The sequence below is a fragment of the Macrobrachium nipponense genome, chromosome 44 (assembly GCF_015104395.2).
Source record: "Macrobrachium nipponense isolate FS-2020 chromosome 44, ASM1510439v2, whole genome shotgun sequence".
Lineage (NCBI taxonomy): Eukaryota > Metazoa > Arthropoda > Malacostraca > Decapoda > Palaemonidae > Macrobrachium > Macrobrachium nipponense.
The window spans coordinates 16839410-16854102 of NC_087221.1; the positions used below are offsets into that span (position 1 = coordinate 16839410).

General features: G+C 35.9%; 1 protein-coding gene across 1 annotated transcript in view; it reads right to left on the minus strand.

Annotated features, from left to right (window-relative positions):
* The window catches only part of LOC135204052 (uncharacterized), a 213922-nt gene extending 201877 nt beyond the window's left edge, over nt 1-12045 (minus strand). Inside the window, exon 1 of the mRNA XM_064234017.1 lies at nt 11760-12045. The gene's annotated coding sequence lies outside the window, so the exon portion shown is untranslated. The remainder of the gene's footprint in view (nt 1-11759) is intronic.
* Between the last annotated feature and the right edge of the window lie 2648 nt (nt 12046-14693).

The following is a 14693-nucleotide window of genomic DNA, read 5'->3' on the forward strand; positions in this document are numbered from 1 at the left end:
ATATATATATATATATATATGTATAGCTTCCCTGACGTGCCTGGATTTTTAATTGTACCTGCGTTCGCGCCCAAGTACAGGTAAATCTATTATCGAGAAAAAATTCCCCTTCGGTTAAGCATATATGAAAATATATTTAATTCCGAGGTAGAGCGAATTAGATATTAAAGGACATTGTAGCTCGATATATATATATATATATATATATATATATATATATATATATATATATATATATGCCATTTCTGTTCCTTCAGACTCTGGTACCCATTCACAGCTGGTAACAGCCTAGTACAAAATATTAGGTACCTAATTCACTGCTCAGATTAACAGGGGCACAAAAGGGTTCATATCCGGGCCTTCCTTTGCTAGTTACCTGAAAATCTTAGCCAGTGGATGACGTCTATAATAAATATATAATCAGCCAAAGTGGGCACCATGGGTCGTTTGAAGTACAGGAGTACTTTTGAGAAAAGTAATAGCCCTGAGAAAACGTGACCAAAAAGAAGTTAATTTTCGGAATATATGTTTTTTTTTTTTCATTAAAATAATTCTTAAGTATATTTTAGACATGCAGATTTGTTTTGTTGAATAAGTGCAGAGCTCGTGGAAGAACAAATTGATGGAACCATTGTTGGAAAGTTATGGTTGGAGCAAATGCTCTCTCGTGTCTTTGACGTTATGATAACTTTTAGAAACCACTGGATGGGACACGATTTGAATGATTCAGTATTGTTGATGGGGTTCATCATAAATTTGTGGACGTTTGTCGAAGAAACTGAAGGGCACGTAAGAAGTGGAATTACTAGTCTACAGAACAGAAAGACACTAGAAGCTGATGGGATTACGTGTGAGATGGTACAGTACCGTCCAAATAGTGTCGCTAAGGTGATGACAAGAGCAGTAAGATAATTATCTCTAAATGTGGGAGAGATTCCAAAAGAATCGGTGAGTGGAATCAGCGTTCGTTTCTACTGGCCTTAAGGGAAAGGCGATGGAGGTGTCTATGGGAAGTATAGAAGGATGCCCTTGCCTAGCATACCAAGAAAGGCAATTTTCGGGGGGAAAACTTAGGCAAATTATAGGAGATTGTTATGTGGAGACACAGTTGAGTTCTGTTATGGAAAAGGATGTGAGGATTAAGTTTGCTATGAACCTGTTCTGTAAGGACGGTAAGAAATACTAAGTCAAGTGTATTGAGGCTATCTGCATTCTAGAAAACCATTTTTTGATAGCCTTTTGAGGCTTTTTCTATTAAAATAAATTGTAGGTTAAAATACGTGGATGTGAGACTAACTGGTTTTGTGAGAAAATGGTGTAAGAAAAAGGTGCTGAATCTCAATGTTTTAGTAGTTTCATGGATGGAGAGACGAGAATAGTCAATGAAAGAGCAAGAAACGCATGTGGAAAGTTGTCGGATAAGAAAAAGTTTAGTTATGGTCAAAACAAGATACAAAGGGTAGCATCAGTCTGAAAGGGTTAGCTGATGGAGAAAGTTGTGGGTGAATGCTAACAAGAGTAAGATTATGGCCAGCAACACAGAACTAGGCACTAGGATGTGCGAAGAAAGAGCGTTATGGGTTAGCCTTACAGTTGTAAATTCAGGATCCGAGAGAAGATATGGATCACATTGTACATGAAGTGAGGAAGGTGTCCGGATCTCTGCAGAATATCTGAAGGAGCACAGGAGCGTGTATGGAAGCACAGGTTAAAGAGCATAAAGAAGGTTGTTTACCCAACCTTCCCCTATTGAGGAAGTCACGTATGTCGAATATGAATGACAAGGAAAACGGTAAAAGCTGTTTGTCCAGATACAGTAATAATGCAGTAAAAGGTATTTTGAGACGGGTGGTCACATGAAGATATTGCAGACAGGCGGAAACCATGAATAATTCAGATGTTTTGGAGAAAAGTGAGAGCAGTGATAAACATATTAACCGCACTGATTACAAGAGGTGCTGGGATGGAAAGGAATTAGTATTCAAGAATTTAAGAGTGAGTTGCAATATAGTACATATATATATGTATATATATATATATATATATATATATATATATATATATATATATATATATATATATATGTAAATATAAATACATATATATATATATATAATATGTAATATAAATATATATATATATATATATATTATATATGTAATATAATATATATATATATATATATATATATAATATATATATATATATATATATATATATATGTGTGTGTGTGTGTGTGTGTGTGTGTGTGTGTGTGTGTGTGTGTGTGTGTGTGCGTGTAGGAATATATCAACCCAAAGTCACCCCTTTGGAAGGTATAAGCTGCAAAAAAGGACTCTTATTTAAATAATAAATTACTTTTTTCGTCATGAGTAAAAATGAATTTGTCCTCCTATGTCCTCAAATTTGCTCCACTATAAACAAACACGTTTACAGTTCTCCTCATGGAAAGAGAGTCGTTGTTCAAACTCTGAAGCTCAGTGTTATTCAGAGGGACATTTAGGCTATAAAAATGTTCGAATGAAATCATCCGAGCGCTTAACACGAGTGGAAGAGTTGTCTCCTAAATGGGCTAACAAATCTCCAAGCCATTTTGATCATTTGTACCGACCGAACACCTGTTTGATATTACAGAGGAGGGAAGCGGAAGGGTGGGGGGGCGGGTAACAGGGGGTAGGGGGAGGTGGGAGGATTTTATCTTCCTCTGTTTTGGAAGGCCACAGGAAAAGGAAAGTGAAGAATGAAATAAGGTTAATTTTTTTTCATTAAAGGCTCTAATTTGTTTTATAAAACTACACAGGGGACAGATGTGCTTGTAATTTTTCCATCCTAATCAAATTTGCAATGATAACATTGTCCAACTGCAATATAGACGGGGAGACATTGTAAAACCTTATGGAAACCATTTCAGACAAAATTTCTCTCTTAAAATTGTCTTCATAAAATAATTCTTATTATAATCATATTGAGACCTGGCTCAAGTGTAAATAATATAAAATAGAAGGACCAATCTGAAGGGTATTATTAGATCGACGTATTTGATTCAATTCTGTGAAGAACAAATCAGCCAACAAACCTGACCTCTAGAGACCTTTCCCTAATCGCACTCTAATGAGGCCAAATCAATCACCGTCTCTCCCGCGATTAGCAGACCAATCGTCATTTAAAACTCTGAAATCACCTGCTCTTGAAAATCACAGGATATATTTTACATCAGCTTGGCTCTCTTTGCCACATGTTACAATGAGCTGGACTAAAATATCTATTTTTAATTTCCATGGATCACTGCTCTCTCTCTCTCTCTCTCTCTCTCTCTCTCTCTTTATATATATATATATAGTATATATATATATATATATATATATATATATATATATATATTATATATATATGCTTAAAAAATCACAGTAGATGCACGGGAAGTCATAAATAAGCAAGCGAATACCACGGGAAATGATAGACAGGAATCCAAGCGCTTTCGTCTTTATTCAGACATCGTCAAGGAGCTACTGAAGTACAATCGGAGAGGAAGGCCTCAGGTACAAACAAGATCAGGAATACCAGATGGTTAATTATCAAAAGGGTAAAAAACTTAAAAGGGATAATCCAGGATTATCGGATATCACGGACGGTCACAAACTTAAAACAGATTCTGACCCTAACCGAAATTACAAAGTATCTTTACAGTCCAAAACATGTAAAAACTGAATATTAATTTTGTTGCTTATATTTATCTACAACTTTTTTCATTATGAAAGCATCAAGTTTAAATAAACCAAGACTTAAATTTAGAACATTTCTATTATTTGACTTGATAAACAAGATTCAATGATATTCCCTTTAACTGTGTCATTACATGGGACTAAGGCTCTTGCTTGACTCCAGTTAATAGGATGGTCTAAATCTCTCATATGTACAAATAATTGCATTCGATATTTGCCCAGTTCTCACAGAATATGATGTGCTTAAGACGCTGTGAAAGAGATTTGCCAGTCTGTCCGTAATAGATTTTATCACACTTTTTGCAAGGAATTTCATATATGCAGCCTGGAAGATCTTTAGGAGAATTTTTGATTACTAAACTCTTGACATTAATATTACTGAAAACAACATTTATGTTAAAACGCTTTAAAATTCTAGGAATATCTAAAACCTTCATCATAAGGTATTTTAGAATGTTATGCTTACTAAATTCAAGTTTGTCATTAGTTGAATAATGTTTTTTCTAGCTCTTTTCCATGCCACATCTACAAAAGGCCTTGGTATTTAAGTTCAATGCAATATCATAAATAGTTTTTTAATTTCAGCGTCAATAAACTGCGGGCTACAGACACGTAAAGCCCTTAGGAACATCCCAGAAAAAACAGAGAATTTAACATTTTGATGGTGATTGGAGTAGTAATGAACAAAAGAGGCAATATTAGTTGATTTTCGAAAGACAAAAGGTGAGATTTCTATCATTTCTATGGACAGTTACATCAAGAAAATTCAAATTACAATTTCTTTCTTCCTCTACAGTAAATTTTATAGAAGGGACTAATTATTGAGATTATTAAGGAATTCTGGAGTTTTCCGTGAACTGCCAAAATACAGAAATATATCATCCACGTATCTAAACCAAATAACTTTTTGGGGAACAAAATTCTTGGTAAGCCAGTTTTGTCTCAAAAAATTTCCATGTAAATATTGCTAAGGACAGGAGATAAGGGATTACCCATGGCCATGCCAAACTTTTGTACAAAAAATTCCCCATTAAAACAAAATTTACTATCTTTGATACATAACCTTATGAGACTAATGAGATTTTCTACACTTAAGGGAATGTCATGACGCTCTAATTCCTCTTCCAAATATTCAAGTAAGTCATCTACAGGCACTTTTGTAAATAAAGAGACAACATCAAAACTAACCATATTAAAATCATAATTCAAAATTTGTAAACTATTCAATTTGTTTATAAAATCAACATTGTTTTTAACATTCGTGTTAGAAATATTTCTTACCAAAGGAGTAAGAATTTTTACAAGCCATTTAGATAAATTATACGAAACTGAGCCCACTGAACTAATGATTGGTCTGATAGGGTTATTGATTTTATGTGTCCTTGACCTAAACCATACCATGTAAGGTAGGGAGGCCGCAATTGCGGTGTAAACTGTTTAATTAAATGGTCCAAGCCCTTCAAAATGGATTTAATTTGTTTATTAAAATGGGAGTAACTGTCTGTGTAGGGTCAGACCTCAGTTTCGTATAAGTATCAGTGTCATTTAGCATGTCATTATTTTACTTATATAGTCACTTTTATTCATAATTACCACTGCATTAGATTTATCTGCTTTTGTCACCTTCACTGTTTCGTCTTCTTTAATTTTCTTAAAAGCCTGGAGAAATCTCACGGTACATTAGGGGGAGGAATTAGAGCGTCCATGACATTCCCTTAAGTGTAGAAAATCTCATTAGTCTCATAAGGTTTATATATCAAAGATAGTAAATTTTGTTTTTAATGGGGTGGGAATTTTTTGTACAAAAGTTTGGCATGGCCATGGGTAATCCCTTATCTCCTGTCCTTAGCAATATTTACATGGAATTTTTTGAGACAAAACTCTTACCAAGAATTTTGCCCCAAAAAGTTATTTGGTTTAGATCGTGGATGATATATTCTGTATTTGGCCAGTTCACGAAAACCTCCAGGAATTCCTTAATAATCTCAATAATTTAGTCCCTTCTATAAAAATTTACTGTAGAGGAAGAAAATTGAAATTGTAATTTGAATTTTCTTGATGTAACTGTCCATAGAAATGATAGAAATTTCACCTTTTCAGTCTTTCGAAAATCAACTAATATTGCCTCTTTTGTTCATTACTACTCCAATCACCATCAAAATGTTAAATTCTCTGTTTTTTCTGGTATGTTCCTAAGGCTTTACGTGTCTGTAGCCCGCAGTTTATTGACGCTGAAATTAAAACTATTTATGATATTGCATTGAAACTTAAATACCCAAGGGACTTTGTAGATGTGGCATGGAAAAGAGCTAGAAAACATTTTTATTCAACTAATGACAAACTTGAATTTAGTAAGCATAACATTCTAAAATTACCTTATGATGAAAGGTTTTTAGATATTCCTAGAAATTTTAAAGCTTTTTACATAAATGTTGTTTTTCAGTAATATTAATGTCAAGAGTTTAGTAATCAAAATTCTCCTAAAGATCTTCCAGGCTGCATATATGAAATTCCTTGCAAAAAGTGTGATAAAATCTATTACGGACAGACTGGCAAATCTCTTTCACAGCGTCTTAAGCAACATCATATTCTGTGAGAACTGGGCAAATATCGAATGCATTTTTATTTGTACATTGATGAGATATTTAGACCATCCTATTACTGAGTCAAGCAAGAGCCTTAGTCCCATGTAATGACACAGTTAAAAGGAATATCATTGAATCTTGTTTTATCAAGTCAAATAATAGAAATGTTCTAAATTTAAGTCTTGGTTTATTTAAACTTGATGCTTTCATAATGAAAAAAGTTGTAGATAAATATAAGCAACAAAATTAAATATCTTCAGTTTTTACATGTTTTGGACTGTAAATAGATACTTTGTAATGCGGTTAGGTCAGAATCTGTTTAAGTTTGTGACCGTGTGATATCCGATAATCCTGGATTATCCCTTTTAATTTTTACCCTTTTGATAATTAACCATCTGGTATTCCTGATCTGTTTGTACCTGAGGCCTTCCTCTCCGATTGTACTTCAGTAGCTCCTTGACGATGTCTGAATAAAGACGAAAGCGCTTGGATTCCTGTCTATCATTTCCCGTGGTATTCGCTTATATATATATATATATATATATATATATATATATATATATATTATAGTATATATATATATATAGTATATATATACATATATACATAAATATAAATATTTATATTTAGGTAATGACAAAGACTCTCTCGCTCTTGCTTCCTTAACTTCAGGTATGTGGTTGTGCTTTATGAAGGATTATCCTTGATTATCCAGGATCAGCTCTTTATAATCACCCTTTGATAACTAACTTATTTTGATGAGCTTTTTTTTTTCTTTTCATTCACTTTCTTTTTAATTCTTCTGAACACAGAAGCTGCGTTGATCTCGGAGTGTTATTTTCCCGGGGCATTCACTATACTAAAATTGCATGTAATTTTAATCTTTAGCGTTTATTTATGTATATTTATAGATATAGTAGATATGTATATGTATATGTATATGTATATGTATATATATATATTATAATATAAAGTGTGAATCAACACCAAGAGCTTTTGTGTTTCATCCGACGACTTCCAGCTCGGAATAATTAAAAAGTAAACAAAACAAAAAAGGAAACCAATTAAAATGGGTAAATTATAGAGGGGCGATTAAAAAGAGATGATCTGGATTATCAGGGATAAACCTTTCATAAAACATAGCCACAAACCTGGCGCAAAATACGTGGTTCTTTGCCCTTACCCTTTCCTTAGTGCTAAGGTTTGCGTGTGTGGCTTTAACTTATGGCTGGAATATCTTTGTGTATTCTGGATCGTCTCTTTTATTTATTTAGAATTCAACACAAAGTGCTATGTATTAAACTTCTGCCTTTTATTTTTCTGTGTATTTGCGCTTTTACAATATATATATATATATATATATATATATATATAAGTATACATAAAGGTATTTACTTATATATCTAATCATATACATATGTAGAGAGAGAGAGAGAGAGAGAGAGAGAGAGAGAGAGAGAGAGAGAGAGAGAGAGAGAGAGAGAGAGAGAGGATGCTAAATGAGATTAAACAGGAAAAGACTGAAGCTGTGGGGACGAACTGTTTGATTAGATGACGCAACATAAGAAAACTGAAAGGGTGAGAAACGTAGAGATACGCGGAAATAGTAAAAAGGTTAACGTAGGTTAATGGAGGGATCAGCGTGATTTGACATCGTCTGGTCACATAGATAAAACGGAGGACGTTGAGTTGGTGAAAAGAGAGTATACCTAGGAAGTGTTAGAGGTAGGGGAGGAGAGAAACACCTAAAAGGGACTGATAAAAGGCGTGAAAGATGTATCAGACATGAAGCTGCTTTATCCAGGAGTGCAAGAGTGCTAAAGCGGCGAATGCCGCACCATAGGGGTTCAACAAGCTGACGATGAGTGTTCTGTGTAAGTGTATGAAACGGTTAAGGTTCTTTAAGATAACTTCGTCTGGAGAGGAGATTTTTCCCTGATTCAGCAGACAATTTAGTTGTCGCAATGATCGTTGTACCATTTTCTTTATAGAGCTACTACTCGTTAAGGGAAGAAACTACGACTGACAAAAACTTAAGAAAGGATCAATAGAAAGGCAGTGTTAGGAACTGTGAAGATGCACTGCGCGGATGAAAACACCGTCAAGGGTTTATGACAGGACTGAAGCAGGAGTAAGAATATGTAGATGACTATACTCTATTTTTTTTCATCTGTCCACCCGCCAGTGGTGTTTGGGTATGGTAACACTGCGTCCCGGGCTTTAGATAGTTACGCTATGTGTAAGTTTTAGGTAAATAAAAGGATATCTGGGTGTACATTTGCAACTGAAAAGTGTTTTAATAATTTACTGTGCGCGAATTGCACTGTTAATATTTGAAATAGGATATTGTTATTATTGTTGAATGTAAGATGAATGTAACTATCTAAAGCCCGGGACGCAGTGTTACCATACGCAAACACCACAGAGTATAGTTGGGTGAAAAAGTGAATCTGAGCCAATGTGCATTATGGTTTAAGCGATTCAAGTGGTTAGTGAATAGGAAGTAGTTACAGCAAAAAAAAAAAAAAAAAAAAAATTATGAATGGCATATTGACTGGGGGCAACAAAGAGACACCGCAGAAACTAGTGAAGAGTCAGATATTCTTTGAAAGATTAAATTGTCAAAATAAATGTGAACGAGTCAGGTTTTGAAGATAATCGGAAACCAGGAAGATAAATGCCAAATTGGCCAGTGAAAAAAATAGAAAAACTTGGCTCGTATACGTATTTGAGAGCAAATACAATGGACGAACGGTAAAGCAAGGAAGGTAGCAGGGTTTGTGCGAAGGATTAGGACAATATTTCCAGTCTCTATAGAAACCAAGGCGGGAATTTGTGAAGAGATAGATGAGCCAACTATACTCCATGAAAGTGAAGTGTGGATTTTGATGAGATTAGAAAGGAAATAAAACAAGTTTGAAGGTTTTATGCTGAAGCACCTGTCTGGTATCTGTGGTGTTCGAAGAGCTGAAAAGGTGTGAAATTTGAAGATTTATAGAAGTAGAATAAAGGTTATGGTATGGTCATGTGGAAAGAATGGAGGACAACAGGTTGGTGAAAAGAGCGTCTAATTTGATGTTGCTGGCAAGGAAGGGAAGGGAGGCTGAAATGGTTGGTTGGATGACATAAGGGAGGTAATGGAAAAAGAGGGCCTTTACACCTATGAAAAATGAGAATGCCTGCAACATCGAGGGCCAACTGCGCAGTGTGCACAGATGGGATCAGTGAGTTGATGATGAGCCTCCTTTGTGGGCGCACAAAGGGTTCATGCCCTATTCAGCAATTAGAGGTAAAATATATTTTTTAAAAATTTCTGGATATAGCCCGTTATGGTAAACTACACACACACACATATAATATATATATATATATATATATATATATATATATATATATGTATGTATGTATGCATATATGTATATCTAATAAAAGGAGCCCATAAAAACGCCACAATATAAAAAGTACTGCTGTCTCTCTCTTCAGTCTCTGAAATATAGCACTTTCTATATTTTGGCGTTTTTAAGCGCTCCTTTTATTAGGTAGTATTCTGTTATAACAGAACATTTTTACCATCATATACACACACACACACACACACACACACACACACATATATATATATATATATATATATATATATATATATATATATATATATATATATAGATTAGATTACGATGGACGGAAAGAAAAATATTTGCGAGAGAAGGCAATATGTCGGATTACCCATAGCATCACTGATTTCAAAAGGGGAGGGGGGGGGGGGGGGGGGGGTGGGGGGGGGGGGGGGGGGGAATCGTATTTCGTGGAGATGAAGACGGATGAAAAGAAGGCCCAGATCAAAAGAAATTGGGAGGCCTCATATTGAAAGCTCTCTCTCTCTCTCTCTCTCTCCTTTTGCCACGATTCCCCCTCCCCCCAAGACCCATCCTCCCTCCTCTCTCTATCACTGTGTCTCTCTTAGTGCTTTCCTTGAAGCCACCGGGGCCCCTTCCCCCCCTCCCATGTCCTTATCCCCTCCTGTTCCCCTTTCCATAACCCATTCCGCTTTTAACTTTACCGTAAGTGCAGCACACTCACTCAAGTGCCTGTGCATGCTTTCTGGAGGTTTTCGTGGAGCTCTTAATTACTTCTTTGTCTCGGTTGCATTACTTCCCAAACTTGGTTACGAAATGATTTTATTCTCCGTTTCCATGTCCCAGCTGATCTGTTAAATGCCAAAAACCCCAACCAAAAAAAAAAAAAAAAAAAAAAATTATGCTTGGCATTTCTAGGTGACTTGATCAAGAAAAGAAAGTCATTTTTGAAAAAAAATTTTCGTCATATCTTGCTCTTTATAAATTTCGTTGAAAGAGATTATTGTATTCTTTAATGAAATGTCTGGCTTAATCTATAAAATGCCATACTTCGTAAACTTCCCTGAACGAAATTAAATTATACTCTTTTCGTAAGTGTATGAAAAGTTATTATTTTCAAAAATGACTTTTTCGCGATCAGATCACCTAGAAATTCCAAGTATTAAAAATGTTCTTCCCATATCCTCTTTCAGTAAGTTATTTTTCGAGATATCTGTAAATTACATTTATATATTAAGGGTCTAACTTTATTTACAACTTCAAAACTTCTATAATAAATGCTGCCTTTGATCACTCAAGATTATTCAAATTTTCATTTATTAATTTTGCATATTTTTTTTCGCTGTGTCTCTTTCAAATTTAACCGTACAAAGATCCAAGTACAGAGAATTCTTAACTCCAAGTTTAGTTACCGATCGTCGTGTACGAAAAATGAACTTAGTTTATTCAACAGTGTGTGATATACATACATACATATACATACATACATACGTATATATATATATATATATATATATATATATATATATATATGTTATATTATATACATCATTCCTTCTTATTCCTCTAAGGCTGAAGTTTACAGTGAAAATTATTATCTCAAATTATATATAAAAAATAAAAAAATCAAGACCTGAAATCCAGTCTACCAATATTTTCTCCTTGAGAAATAAGCCGAAATGTTTTTCTCGGAAACGTTTCTGCGAACAACATTATCATTTTTGAAGACAGCCTTCTGTAAGGTATTGCTTCCTCTCGCCATTGATCTAATGCATTCCTAAGGTATCTAAGAGTCCTTTTATGAAATATTTCCCCTGAGAAAAATAACCATGAGATGGTAGCGTTTGCGTTTTTTCTTGTTTGCGTGTTTGTGTGTTTGTGCGTAGCTGAGTCCTTGCAATAGATGTCACTAACTGAACATTTAGTTTTAGACAAGAAAGATTCAAGATCAAATGTTGAGATAATGTTTCCTTCTTTTTCCTTTTTTATTAAGCGCAAAGTAACATTCCCGGTCATAGCGCCGCTGGCATCTGTACGTAAGTAATACATATATATAAAAAAAGAAAATGAAAAAGAATAAAAATAGCCTCCCATACCTCACAGGACTCTCATCTGTCATTTCACTGGCGTCGAGGAAAGCCAAGCAATAACACTCCAGTGGGGCACAGGTGATATCACTCACATGCGAAAGGCATTAGTGCAAGAGATAAGCGAACCAACGAGAGAGGTCAACAAGGGCTACGATCACACACGACCACATCCAAACACCTCGACGTCTGAGGCACTACTGAGTCTGACTGCCAGTCTGCCACCCCCTCTCTCTCTCTCGAGTCTCAGTCGCGCGCGTTGTGTTTCACCCTCGGTAGGGACGAACTGAGTGCTTACCAGCGTAAGCCTCGGGCTTACTTCAATCAAAGACTCGTACTGAAAACCCGGAGGCCGAGCAGTAGTATCGTGTGAGCACACTAGGCTTCGATCATTTACGTCGGCTCAACAGATGGGGCTGGTGAATGTTCCTCGCATCTCTTCGAGAAAGGAGGTTAAACGGTGTCTGATCGGCCTTTCGCTTCCATGGGTAGTAAGCAAGCTTCGTCCGTTTGTTTACGTAAACAGTCAATAAACGCCCAGAAGATCGCAACCCAGTTTCTGTGTGGTGGAACGAGGGGAGAATAGCGAGGCCTTTTGTTTCCACTTTACCTAGAAGGTGGCTGTAAATTGCACTTTAGTTACACAGCGGAAATTTGAGGTGAATTAACGGGCCTTATGCACGACACCATCATATTTTTTTATATTATCATAATGATGAAAACGAAATGAGACCAAGCAGTTAATTACAGTGTTTATTTTTCTTGAAACTTTTAGAAAATGTATTTGAGTCTTGCGGGATAGAACAATGGTAGTTGCCCTACGGACGGAGGAGGGGATATTTAGCCACGGGAAATCATTCAATTCGAAGATTTAATTGTCACGCCCTGGTAACCAATCAGTCAAGTGTCTTTCCGATTTTTTGACTTGAGATTTCCAGAATGTGAAACTATAATCCTCAGACAGCAACTATAGTGCTTTGTTAAAGAGGTGTTTTTGGCCAGTGCGGATTTGAATCAGAACGAGAGCTCACATGGCATGGCATAGCTACATCCATAACGGCACCAACTGATCCGAGAGCGAAAAATCTTCGGAAATCGGATTACGCTGTTTACGGGTTGCAAGCTTGGGAAACTGCCACGGCTCCTGAAATAGAGACCCGGACATTTTTCCATAAACCCAGGTTGAATTGCCATCTCCGAAGCATCGTCTATATCCTTGCAAAATCTCTAAACTTTGCTTAATTGAGAGTTCAAGTTAAATGCCGTTAAGTGGACTATTTTTAGAATTTTAAAAGAAAAATTCCTCAGCAGCGACTTCATCAAAAACTGAACAAGGGAAAATAATAAACAAAAATTACCCTCGGGTCGTAAAAGAGTATTCAGTTACGTAATCTGTATTTTATTAACGTTAAATGAAGGAAAATATCAAGTCAATTTCTAATGTATATCTTTGTATTTTGGCACAAAAGTGTAAGTGCGTTGAAGTTATATTCATGTATTTCTACGTCCAAATCAGTATTGTTTTTTTGCCTAGTATTTTGCTTTTCGAGCTCAATAAGCTCAGAATTCTCATTCTACTGGGAAAGGTAATAATGGGACTGATCACTGTTATTTATGATTAAGCTGGCCTTAGGCCAGCACGGACTCTTGATCATAGAGCAGCCCGTAGAAATCTGATTACTCCCATGCCATAGTTCATGCGAACGAAAAAAAGATTTACATAACAGACAAACACACACACACACACACATATATATATGAGAGAGAGAGAGAGAGAGAGAGAGAGAGAGAGAGAGAGAGAGAATACATTTCTTTTTGTGCTGAAGAAAAGAAAAGCAGAAGAAGAAGAGGACGAAAGAAGAAAAGTGTTAATACCGTGGTCTCTACCCGTGTCCCCATTAGCATCCCCTCCTCTCGAGGCGACCACTAATGAGGTAGGAGTCTCCTCATCACTGGAGCTACATCACAGCCACCAATCCAAAATATGAGGTATAATGAGTCCTTGAATAATTCATGTTCCTTTTGCTCACGACAGTCTTCCTAACAGTTGGCGGCGATTCTTCTCTTCGCCTTCTTTCGTCGCTTCGTCTCCCTCCTTCCCCGGTGCGGGAATGGTCTTTGGTTATCTTATTTCCATTCATTGATCTAACTCATTATTTTGTTACACCCCCAACGTAAGGAATACAGGCCATTTCTTGTTGCTTCTCGGAAACAGACTTATCCCCGGATCCTTTTCCATTCCTGCAACAACTTCTCGGCTTCAGCTGCAAGTTTAAGTTGATAAATATTCACTGCAAAAGTTTACCCAGTTTGTCAACGGAAGTCTGACGTGACAACCTTCTTGAAGGACTTTGCGTTCACATGGCATACGTGTCATAGTCCAGGCAATACCTTCTTCCGTAGCCTTTTGTTCTACACCTGAGAATTTCTACTTCTCTTATGTTCATCATCTACCTGGACTATTATCCCACCTGTATACTAATCTCATTTTTCACAATAACGATGCACTTTTTCAAAGGTAGGTACAAACGACTGAAAGGCTGTAATGTCTCTGGTCAGTACTGTAATGTCTCCAACTTCAAATATTCAAGTTTTCGTTCTTACTCTCCCAAATGGTCCTTATTACTTCATTTGCGTCTTCCAACCACTAGACAGCGGATCTATGCTATGGAACTCCTAAAAGCTCTTAAAAAGCCTCTTGCCATGACAATTCTGTTAGTACGACAACACATTTCTAGGATATGTCCATCAAATTTAACTTACGATGTACCTCGTATACAGTTGTTTTTTATTATAATTTTTTCGGATACATTTCAGATTAATAATAACCATTTTCAACGGAGACTGACGAAACACTTCCTTGCCTTTAGTTTATACCATCCACTGCTTTAAGAAATATTGAAGTGGAATGATGAGACGTACAATTAAACCTTTAGAGTGTAA